At 56.5% G+C, this 11,632-nt stretch overlaps 1 non-coding gene across 1 annotated transcript; it reads left to right on the forward strand.

The window, feature by feature from the left end:
• Positions 1-454: 454 nt before the first annotated feature.
• On the forward strand, positions 455-557 carry LOC123587125. Its single transcript, XR_006707179.1, has one exon. It is a non-coding gene; the product is annotated as a small nucleolar RNA U13 (small nucleolar RNA).
• Positions 558-11,632: the final 11,075 nt, after the last annotated feature.

Here is an 11,632-nt window from a genome sequence, read left to right on the forward strand (position 1 = left end):
CTACCCTCTCCGGGCTGGAGTCAGACGCTGAATTCTGGGTGTGGAGGGCCATGCTCCCTCCAAACCTCTGGGGGAGGGTGCTTCCTGCCTCTTCCAGCTGCTGGGGCTCCTGGTGTCCTTGGCTTCTGGCCTGTCCCTCCAACTCTGGCCTGTCTCCACGTGGTCTCCCCGGGTCTCTGTGAGTCCTTCCCTGTCTCTTACAAGGACACTCCCATTGGATGGAGGGTCTGCCAAGTCCAGGATGGCATTACTTCAGTCCTCTGTGACACGACCACACCTGCAAAGACTCGATTTCCTAACAAGGTCACAGGCTGAGGCTTCCGGTGGGCATGTGCTTTTGGGGGCACTTCACCCAGGACGCTGGTTCTGGGCCTGCTCCCCGTCACCCTGGGGCTGACCCCGGTCTGTCCTCGGCAGGATCATTCACCCTCACACTTAGAATCAGGCTCCGGGGATCTTTCTGTAGTTCGTAAGCGTGATGATTGGGCTTTCACGCCATCGTGGGACCCGTGGCTCCCTCAAACCTTGTTACGACCTCAGCTTGTGATCCGTTGGCGTGGAAAAACAAAACAAAAGAAAGGATCAGGGGCGCCTGGGTGTCTCAGTTGGTCAAGCGTCTGACTTCGGCTCAGGTCATGGTCTCGCTGTTTGTGGGTTCGAGCCCCACATCGGGCTCTATGCTGACAGCTCGGAGCTTGGAGCCTGCTTCGGATTCTGTGTCTCCCTCTCTCTCTACCCCTCCCCTGCTCGCACTGTCTCTCTCTCTCTCTCTCTCTCAAAAATAAACATGAAAGAAAGAAAGAGACAAGAAAGAAAGAAAGGAGAAAGAAAGAAAGAAAGAAAGAAAGAAAGAAAGAAAGAAAGAAAGGGGCCCCAGGGGACCAGGCGGCGGGGACATTGGGGACAAGGCGGTGCAGACTGGAGCACGTGGTGGCCTGAAGGGCAGGTGGCTGTGGGGGGAAAGGGGGGCTCCGGGGTGGGGGTGGGGGACTCCACCCCGCTCAGCCTTCGGTGGCCGTGAAGGACGGGGCCAAGATAGGCACTCGGTGGTGGAGGGCGGTGCTTGGGGACTGTAGCCCAGGGCACACTGGCGGTGAGTGCGGCTGCCAGGCTCCCGCAGTCCAGGCATCTTCACGGCCCCTCTGGGAGGCGGGGAGGCCACAGCCTTAGCTCTGGAGCTGCTGGTGATAAGCTCCCTGCTGCCCCTCCCCACCCCCCCCCCCACCCCCCCCAGCTCTGCTGCTAGAGAAAGCAAAGGGACTTTCCCTCAGGCAGTAAGGACTTTTTAAAATTTCAAGGCCACCTCCATTACCCCAGTAACCCGAGCCCGAGCCCGGAGCGCCCCCATGCCTCTCTTTCTCAGACCTTCTTCCATCTGGCCGCCCCCCCTCCCCCCCATCCCAGTCCCACCTCTGAATGTCTCTGGAAGCTTCCCAGGCCTTTCTTCCCGCTGCTATGACCCCAGACCAGGACTTCACTACTTAAAAAAAAAAAAAAAAAAAAAAAAGATAAACAATTTATTTAAACTAAAAAATCTGACAAAAACAGCTCAGACATTTCTTCCCTGCCTCTGGCAACCACCAGTCTGTTCTCTGTGTCTATCAACTTCGTTTTTGTTTTTTTTTTTAATGTTTATTTTTTTTTGAGAGAGAGACAGAGTGTGAGCAGGGGGAGGGGTAGAGAGAGAGGGAGACAGAGGCTCTGAAGCAGGCTCCAGGCTCCGAGCTGTCAGCACAGAGCCTGAGGCAAGGCTCGAACCTATGAACCTAGAGGCCATGACCTGAGCCGAATTGGGCGCTCAACTAACTGAGCCACTGCCCCTTAAATTGTTTTTTACAAAAACATATTTTTTAAGTTTATTTGATTTTCTTGAGAGACAGAAAGTGCACACCTGTGGGGGAGGGGCAGAGAGGGAGAGAGAGAACCCCAAGCACTGCCAGCACAGAGCCCGACGTGGGGCTTGAACTCACAACCGTGAGATCATGACCTGAGCCGAAATCAAGAGTCGGACACTTAACCGACTGAGCCACCCAGGTGCCCCTCAACTTAGTTTTTTGAAAAATTATTTTTAGGGGCGCCTGGGTGGCTCAGTCAGTTAAGCTTCCAATTTCAGCTCAGGTCACGATTTCACATTTGTGGGTTCGAGCCCCGCGTCGGGATCTGTGCTGACAGCTCGGGGCCTGGAGCCGGCTTCGCATTCTGTGTCTCCCTCTCTCTCTGCCCCTCCCCTGCTCATGCTCTGTCTCTCTCTCCTTCAAAAATAAACATTGAAAAAAAAAAAACCAACCACTGCGATGGAGTGTTGGGAGTTAGTGTGTGTGCCCCCATTGCCTGCCCCTTGGTCGGGACGTCCAGCCGCTTTCTTCCTTGGCCAGGACGGGCACGAATCATTGGATTTCTCAGTTTGGTAACAGTTGTCCAAAGGCGGCCCAGACTTCCAGTGAGAAGGGGAGGACTTCTAGCCACCGTCACCCGCGGTGCGGCGTGCCGTCACTCTGCTCCAGCCCCGCTTCTGTGAGCAGCCAGCTGGGTGCAGAGGGACCGTGGCGCAGACACAGGGACGGCATGGTTCCCGGGGCTCAGGCCAGGTCTGTCCCCAGCCCCACCACACTTTCTCCTCAGCCTCGACGGTCGTTGCAGGATTTTACGTGTGTCCGTGGAGGCACTGAATCGCGGGGGGATTTTTCACAGGCCAGATGCTCTTTGCTTCCCGTCTGATCTGTCTTCAAAGGCACCGCATTGACACAAGGCTCCAAACAGCCTCCCCACACATTTTCTCCTGAGGTCATTGCTGGCCCCAGCCGGGTTTTTTTTTTTTTTTTTTCCTTAATTCAATTTTATCGGAAAACGGACAATCCCTTTCTCCCTCCTTACAGCAGGGACGGAGAAATTAAAATGACATCTGCGGCCGTGACACCTGAAACTACAGTGTCACTTCCCGTTCCTGGGGGGCGGAAATGACCTTTACTCACGTCCCAGGGCACGGGGCGCCGTGGAGCAGGGGCTGGTCCTTCCTGGCCCCCGGGATGCAGCACGGGTGTGTGTGGATGCCGGCTCCCGCTGTCCTCAGGTGACACCGGACAAGGACACCTGGGGGGACGCGCTCGGCCCAGCTGGATGGTCCCAGAGTCGCGCTTCCTCTTACACTGTGGTTCTCGGGTCCCTGGAGGCCACGCCGACCAGCGATGTCCTTCCACGACTCAGTCTCCCGTAGCGCCTCCCGCCCCGCCCCTGCCTGGCCACTGACCTTCAGAGGCACCGGATACCTCGGTGGCTAGAAGCCGGGCATACGCTCCTGTGCGCGGAAGGAGGCAAGCCCTGTCCCCCATGTTGCTGACGGGGTGACCGTTCGCTGATGGCTTCTATAGCCTCCTGAGCGAATGACCTTCTAGGAACACTTCTGCCAGACTCAGGACCCCGGCTCCAAATCCTAAACTCCCACAGAGCTTCGGGCAGGGTGGGGCGGTCGTATCTGGGCCAGTGCACGAGTTTCCACCATCCCATCCCGTAGAGTTTGTCCAGCTTGGGAAGACGGCATACTTCCAAAACCATGCGTGTGCGTCAGGGTGACCCCAGCTGGGTGTGCTCTGTCCCCGACCTCAGCCCCGCGGCTGCATCGGAGGCTCCTGTCCCCCGCCCGGCTGTGCCTGCAGCGGGCAGCTGTCCACGCCATCAGGCCGCTGAAGCCACACGTCCTCCGAGCGCATTCACGCCCGTGGCCGTCCGTCTGGGGACGCAGACCTAGCTCTGACGCTGAGGGGGAGACGGCAGCCCCCTGCCCCCCCCCCCAGCTGCCCGGGCAGCCTCAGGGCCACACCGAGCCCCCCGGAGGCCTCAGTGGTGTCGTCTCTCTCAGGGCATCTGGACAACGCCCATATCGTGTGCGGACAGCCTGGGCTGGTTGGCAGCCAGCGGGGGCGCCGGCTCATTTATGCTCAAGGATCACCCCGGGGGTGCGGGGCCCCGTCCCACGCTGGGGACGTTTCTCCATCACCCGCCTTCAGTGGGCACACCTGTGGGGGAGGGAGCAAGGGTGTTATTGATTCTCGTGCTCCAAGGGCTCCCGTGGAAGTGGGGGGGCCGTGTGCCTCCAGGGACCGTGGCTGTGGGGCGTCCTCCCTGCTGGCGGTGGGCTCCACGTCTCCTCGGCCGGGCAGTGTCACCGGGTGCGGGCTGAGGGTGCAGGTCCGCACGCCGGGGGCGCTTGGTCTCTGCACCCACATGCCGGCTCATCCTGGGACCTGCGGGTCTCGCCCTGGGGGTCTGACCAAGGTGCCGGCCGGGCCTCGGTCCCCTCTGGGGTGGCAGTGGGAGTTTTGGCGGGTGTCTGTGCCAGGCACTCGGGTCTTCCTCGACGTTCCCACGGGGACTCACATGGCTGGTGCCCTGGGTGGGTCTCACTGTCCCATCACTGGAGACTCAGCTGCCTGGAGACCCTGTGGTACTAAGGGCTGCCACCAGAGTCTGGAAAAACCCAAACACCCAAACGTTCCCCGAGCGTATGGACCTCCCTCCTTTTTCACCGAAAAAACCCCGTTCTGAGAGTCAACCTCAGGGAGGCTCATCGTCTCTGGGGTCCCCACAGAGCTCACCGCAGGCCTGGTGCACAGAAGCTGATCTCCTAGCAGCAAAATGGCCTTGCCTGGGACCCGCCTTGGTGGGGATCCAGCCAGGATCCGGCCGGGCAGTCCCGGCTAGGGCCCTCGGAGGCCAATGCCATCAGGCAGCCGTGTCGGGGCCCAGACCGTCACCTGACGGGCCGCTTCCTCTCTGGTCACAGGCTTCTTCCCGCTGCCCATGACACGGGGCAGCGTTTCTGGTCTCAGAATGATCTGATGCCTTCCACGGTCAGGGTGGTGGTGTGCAGAATTCAAATGCCCCCAAGATTCTTTTTTTTTTTAAGACTTTACTTTTAGGGGCGTCTGAGTGGCTCAGTCGGTTAAGCGATTAAGCGTCTGGCTCTTGGTTTGGGCTCAAATCACGATCTCACAGCTTGTGAGTTTGAGCCCCGTGTCGGGCTCTGCACTGACAGTGTGGAACCCGCTTGGGATTTTCTCTCTCTCTCTACTCCTCTCCCCCCTCTGTCTTTTAACATAAATAAATAGGGGCGCCTGGGTGGCTCAGTCGGTTAAGCGTCCGACTTCAGCTCACAGTCTGTGAGTTCCAGCCCCGCGTCGGGCTCTGTGCTGACAGCTTGGAGCCTGGAGCCTGCTTCGGATTCTGTGTTTCTCTCTCTTTCTGCCCCTCCCCTGCTTACACTCTGTCTCTCTCTGTCTCAAAAATAAATAAAAACATTTTTAAAAATTAAAAAAATAAACATTAAAAAAATTTTATTTTTAAGGAATCTCCACACCCAACATGGGGCTTGAACTCACAACCCCGAGATCAAGAGTCCCTCGCTCCACCGACTGAGCCGGCCAGGCACCCCAAATCCCTTTGGACTCTGGTCCTGGTTACTCGGTGGGCACCCTTGCCCAGGCGCTGCTGAGCGGGGATGTGCAGGTGAGGAGACGGCCAAGTCTCCAGCACTGTGATTCCTAGGTGTGGGAGAGCCCGCAGAGGAGGGGGACTCGGGGGAAGGAATGGGGCGGCCTCTAGGGGCAGAGAGGGGTCCCCGCTGACCTCAGCAAGGACAAAGGGGGCTCGGCCCTACAAGAGGAGCTCTGCCAGCTGTCGGATGAGCCCCTGGGCCCCGGAGGGGAGCGCAGCCTGGCCGCACGTTGGCTGCAGGGAGCCCAAGAGTCCTCCCAGACTTCCTGTGGGCAAACTGCCAGACAGCACCGGGGGCTGAGCAGGTGGCGGCGGGTGACACGGTGGCCGCCTCGTGGGTCTAGGGTCCCCCAGGGTGCTGGTCCCACCCTGGTTTTGATTTCTGCCAGCGGCTCCTGCCTCTTGTGTCCTAGCTGCCAGACCCTCTGGTATCGGAGGGTCTGTCCTCTGCACAAGGGGACTGCTGGGCCACCCCGGGAATGCTCCCCCCTTCCCCCCACGCCGCGGCGGGTTCAGGTCTCCTCACAGCGACCCTGAGCAGAAGTCACAGGGTTCCTGGAGGAGGACTGTGATTCCCCCCAAACGGGACAGCTCAGGAGTGTTTCCGGCCGTGGCAAGACTGTGGCAGTGGGGCACAGAGATCACCGGGGCCTCAGAGGGGACGGTCAGTGTAAAAAGGCTTCAACAAGTAGAAGGTGGTTAACCACTCAGGCGTCCAAAAGGGCGCTGCAGGGCAAGGGGATGGTGGGGGGGAGGGGGGCCTGGGGACACTGGGGGAGAGGGGAGTTCCGGGGAGGGGGGCTGGGGGGCTCGGGGAGAGTGGGGGGGTTCCGGGGGGAGGGGAGCCCCGGGGACACTGGGGAAGAGGGGAGTTCCGGGGAGGGGACGCTGGGGGGCCCGGGGGGAGTGGGGGGGGTTCCGGAGGGGACACTGGGGGGCCTGGGGAGAGTGGGGGGAGGCGGGGCCTGGGGAGAGTGGGGGGAGGGGAGTTCCAGGGAAGGGACGCTGGGGACCCGGGGAGAGTAGGAGGGGGGGTTCCGGGAAGGGGACGCTGGGGGGCCTGGGGAGAGTGGGCGGAGGGGGGCTCGGGGAGAGTGGGGGGAGGGGAGTTCTGGGGAGGGGGCGCTAGGGGGCCACGGGAAGAGTCGGGTCAGGGAGGGGGGGCCCAGGGGGGCCCCCACCAGGCAGCAGAGCTGCACTGGGGCAGCTGGAGGGCCTCGTCCTCAAGATTTCTCTTCTCACTCCCACTCGTCGTGATGGGATGTGAACTGCTCGAGAGTGGGGAAAAGGGGACAGATGGGGGACCCTAAGAGGATGATGGGTGAGCAGCTCCCAGTGCCCGCCTGGCCATGTCCCCGTTCTCCGTCCCATTCCTAACAGCGGACACTTCCAGCCGTGTTTACTCCCCACCCCCAGGCGGCCTTCTCCTCCTCTTGGAGCAGACCTCTCCCCTCCCCCCCGCCAGCCTGAGGCCCCAAGGGAGGATCGTACAGATACCCAGCTTGGGAGACCCCTGGGCACAGCACCTGCCACATCCAGCCAGGAGGCCACGGGCACTTGGAACTTTCCTGCTGCTTTGGAAGGAGTATGTCAGTTTGGGGGGGGCGGTTACTTCTCTGGGGACAAGCCCCCACCCCCATCACCCCCTGCAGCCAGTCAGTTGTTAAATGTGTTTGCTCACAGCAGCTTGTAGACAATTTGGGGGCTGACCCGGGACTGGTGGCCAGGTGACCGCATCCAAGTCTCCCCTCCCCTCAGCAGTGTCTGGAATGAGGGGTGAGCCTGCCCTCCTGGTGCTGATTTGAGGACCCCCAGTGCCCAGTCCTCAGACTTCTGCTGTCACTTCCCCCAGGGTGTCCCAGCTGTCCGACAGAATGCCGCTGGGCTCCCCCCTCCCCCAGCTCCCTGGAGCTGCCTTCCTCCCCCTGCAGAGCCTCTGAGCAGATGGTGTTCAAGGCTGGGTGACCTTCCGAGGGAGCACAACGTCTGTCTCATTGGTCACAGGAGAAAGAAGGCTTGTCTCAGGGTGGAAAGCTCTTCCTCATTGTCCAGCTGCTCCTGGAGGCCCACCTGCTTGCCCAGCGCCCCCTCCACCTGCCCCCCTCCCCTCCTCTTTCCCCCCCGCCCCCCCCCCCCCCCCGACGCTTGGCTGGTTCCGAGGCTCAGGCTCTGGCCTCTGGCCTCCAGATGAGGATGGGGAGACAGACGTCCTGGCAGAGGGGAGCCCGGGGAAGCATCCAGACACCGCCCAGCCTGCCCTCCTGACACCTCATGGGGGGGGGAGGGTGCAGAGAGAACCCCCAGGGGTGCCCGGGGCCTTTGCCTACACGAGGATGTGTTTCCATTGAGAAACATTTTCCTTGGAAATCCAGTAGTTACACGGAGATACTGACATTTCCCTTCGGCCGTGATAAACCCAGACTTGTGTGTGATGAGCCTAAACGGGCCGACATGAGAACATGTATTTATCTGTCCAGGAGGAAGCGCGAGCTCCGATAGCAAGTCTGCAAGGAAATGTGCGGGATCCCTCCCCCTTTCTTCTTTTTCCTCGCTTTCTCCAAGGCATCCCCGGGGGAGGAAGGAAAACTGTAACCAGCTGCTAGCCCTCCTTCCCAGGCATGTGTGAGTGTGTGCGAATGTGAGTGCGTGTTTGTGAGCGTGTATGCACAGTCACGTGTTGTGTTTCTTTTTTTTTTTTTTAATGTTTATTCATTTTTGAGAGACAGAGAGATCGCAAGCAGGGGAGGGGCAGAGAGAGAGGGAGACACAGAATCAGAAGCAGGCTCCAGGCTCTGAGCTGTCAGCACAGAGCCCGACGCAGGGCTCGAACTCACGAACCACGAGATCGTGACCTGACCCGAAGTCGGAGGCTTAACCCACTGAGCCGCCCAGGGATGCCTCACATATTGTGTTTCTTGATATGGGTCATGGTCAGAGAAGGGAAATGTCCACTGGCTTAAAGGACCGAACTCAACCCACTTTCCTGAAGTTACTTCTGGATCAATCCAGATCACCAAGACGGGCACACCATGCCCCCACCGTTGCCAGCTGCCAGCCCGCGGCATGAACGTGCACCGAAGATGTAAAACTGTCACCGTGTGCGCTCGGCATGATGTCGATAGGCCCGTCCTGGTTGGGGTCGTGAGGGAGACCCTGCTTCTTGTCACGGTCCCCTCTGCCAGGATGCCGCATTAGAACTCGGACACCTAGGGACCTTGCTCTGTTTTGGCTTATGGGCGGGAGAAAGGGGCACTGGCCTGTTTTTCCACACCGATTCCAGCCTCCCTCCCCCCACCCCCCACTGCCACCTCTGCCCAGTGCCTTTCAGTCTCGTGTTGGCTCCTTCGTGGTTCATCCGGGTCACACCTTTGTCTTCTTTCCCTCCCCCGTTTGCCTCCAGCTCCCCAAGTCTTTGATTATCAGCTTGCACGGTCCCTCACTCGGGCTGTGAAGGCGGTGAGCATGTCAGCTGCTCTGGCCCTCCCGTTTCGGGACCCCACACAGAGCACCCCCTGAATGTCTGCCCCCCTCTGCCTTCACTCCCGAGTCCGGAGTCCTCTGTGTGGGCTGAGCCTCTCTCTGAGACTCCTTTTAGCTCTCTGGAGACGAAACGAGGAACAAAGGTAAGTACACATGGATCTCAGGGTTGATTCAGCACCCGGGCAGGTGTGAGCGCTGAGATGCTGTGGGGACATCACGGGTGCTCCCGGGCCACGGGTGCGTCCTCAGATTAACCGGATTTTGGGGCTCTGGGCCGTCAGATGTCTGCTCTTGACACAACTTTCTATCTCACAAAATGACAGCATCGACCTGCCCTCCTCCCACTGCCTTACTCCGCAAAATTAATGTGTCTCACCACAAGAATAGGCAGGTATTTGCTCTGGAACCTTAAACAGTACATCTGAGAACTTTGATGTCATTCCAAAGGTCCAGACTTCTCCTAGACGTCTTCCCACAACGGCCACACTCTCCATTCACCACCCACCTGAAGCTAAACGTTAATACAAGCAAGTAAACAATTATTTGTACGAGTAAATTAAATATTCTTCTGATATGTTTATGGATGAGAAATGAAATCACCATGTAAGTGTAAAACTATCTTTAACTAAATACTAATGAAAAAATTACATACAAAGATGTTTAGGGTACAAGGAAGTGGTGATTTTTACCCTTGCCTGCTTATGCTAGACAATCAGAGGAGCTAAAAGTGCCCAGCTTTGAACTCAAAAAATGAACAATGGATTAGATCCCCCAAAAGAGATACTAACGTAAAAGTGGAAATGAATGAGGAAGGACAGTCATGGCGGGGTGATGGAGCCCGCCAGAACCCATTATGGGTTCCAACAGGAGGAGCTCCTGACTCGACCCAACAAGGGAGGGAAGTAGGTGAGGTGAACACCGTCAATACAGATAAAAGTAGAACGTATCTGTAGATAAAGCACACACTGTGTAGCAAGTAATTCAAAACATTAGATGACGTGAGACATTCATAGAAAAAAATAACCTGAAAAGTGGGCTTGTAATTAGATAGCATGCATTGTACTGTAATTATGAGATAACTGAAGCAAAATATTTTTTGTTCTTTTTTTTTATTTTAGAGAGAGAGAGGGAGAGAGCATAATGGGGGGAGAGAGAGAGAGAATCTTACACACTCTCCATGCTCAGCGTGGAACCCAGCTCAGGGCCTCGATCCCAAGACTCTGGGATCTTGACCTGAGCCGCAATTAAGAGTCGGACACTCAACCGACTGAGCCACCCAGGCGCCCCCGAAGCAAACCACTTGAGATCACCCCAGAGAAGAGGAAGAGAGAATACTCAGCCACCCATCCAAATCCAAGAGTCCAGCACAGGGCAAAGACCTGAAGAGTCATGACAAGAAACGTTCTGGGTCCATTTACTCAAAAACAAAGAAATAAGACTACAAGTCAAATTTTAACAAACGAAATCTGAAAAGACGTATAAAAATGTGTATGTATAAAAACATAATTCAAGATGACCAAGGTAGGTTTAATCCAGGAGTGCAAGGGAGGCGTGAAATTAGAAAATCTGTGAAAGAGTGTCATCTCAGGAACAGAAAAAATGAGAAAAGTCACCTGGTCATTTCAATTAAAAAGCTTTTGAAGAAAGTTTAACACAAATTCATGAAAAACTCCTTGTAAGTGGGAGTAGAGGAGTATTAACTCAGTAAAGGCTATCTATAAAAAACCTACCGCCAATTATAAACAGGGAAACATTAATAGCATTCCCTGTAACATCAGAAATGATCCAGAGATATTTACTTTCCCCATTTTTACTCGATGATAAAATAAGTGACCTAAAAAATAAGAAAATGAAAATAAGGCATAAAGATTGGAAAATAAGACATTAAACGGTCATTATTTAGGGGCGCCTGCGTGGCTCAGTTGGTTAAGCGTCTGACTTGGGCTCAGGTCATGATCTCACAGGTCGTGAGTTAGAGCCCCACATCGGGCTCTGTGCTGACAGCTCAGAGCCTGGACCCTGCTTCACATTCTGTGTTTCCCTCTCTCTCTGCCCCTCCCCCTCCCGTCTCTCTCTCTGTCTCTTTCTTTTAAAAATAAACATTAAAAATTTAAAAAAATAAAATTTCATTATTTATAGATTATAGAAGAGGTTGGCAAACTACAGCTGCCAGGCAAAAATCTGACCCACAGCGGGTCAAGTCTGGCTTCACCTGTTTGTCTGTGACTGTACCGTCCCTGGTGACCCAAAGCAGGCAGATACTGAGGGGTCATCAACACCGGGGGTAAGAGAACCACTGGTAAATTTCCTATTGTTGTGGCTTTGAGTCTGGGGACAATCTGTGCCATGTGGCAGGCTAACACGAGGGACAGAACGCCTAGTCTTAATGACTTTAAGAACCCGAGGGCAGAGTTCAGGACCAGCATAGCAGCTGGAAAATGAGGGAACAAACCAAAAAAGATAGAGCAGGGCAGCCCCAAATCCCGTGTATAAGGTCTCCTCAAATCTCTGGCTGACCTCTGAACCTTGCGTGTGTACGGAAGTTTCCGAACAGTCCAACTAAGCTTGCTAGATTGAACTGCAGGTTTCCTTGCCGCCCACTGAAGAGGAGACCGTTTGCAGGTGGGGTTCAGCCAGGCTGGTGGCCTGGTGCCCTTCAGAG

The sequence above is a fragment of the Leopardus geoffroyi genome, chromosome C3, assembly GCF_018350155.1.
Source record: "Leopardus geoffroyi isolate Oge1 chromosome C3, O.geoffroyi_Oge1_pat1.0, whole genome shotgun sequence".
In the NCBI taxonomy this organism is placed as follows: Eukaryota; Metazoa; Chordata; class Mammalia; order Carnivora; family Felidae; genus Leopardus; species Leopardus geoffroyi.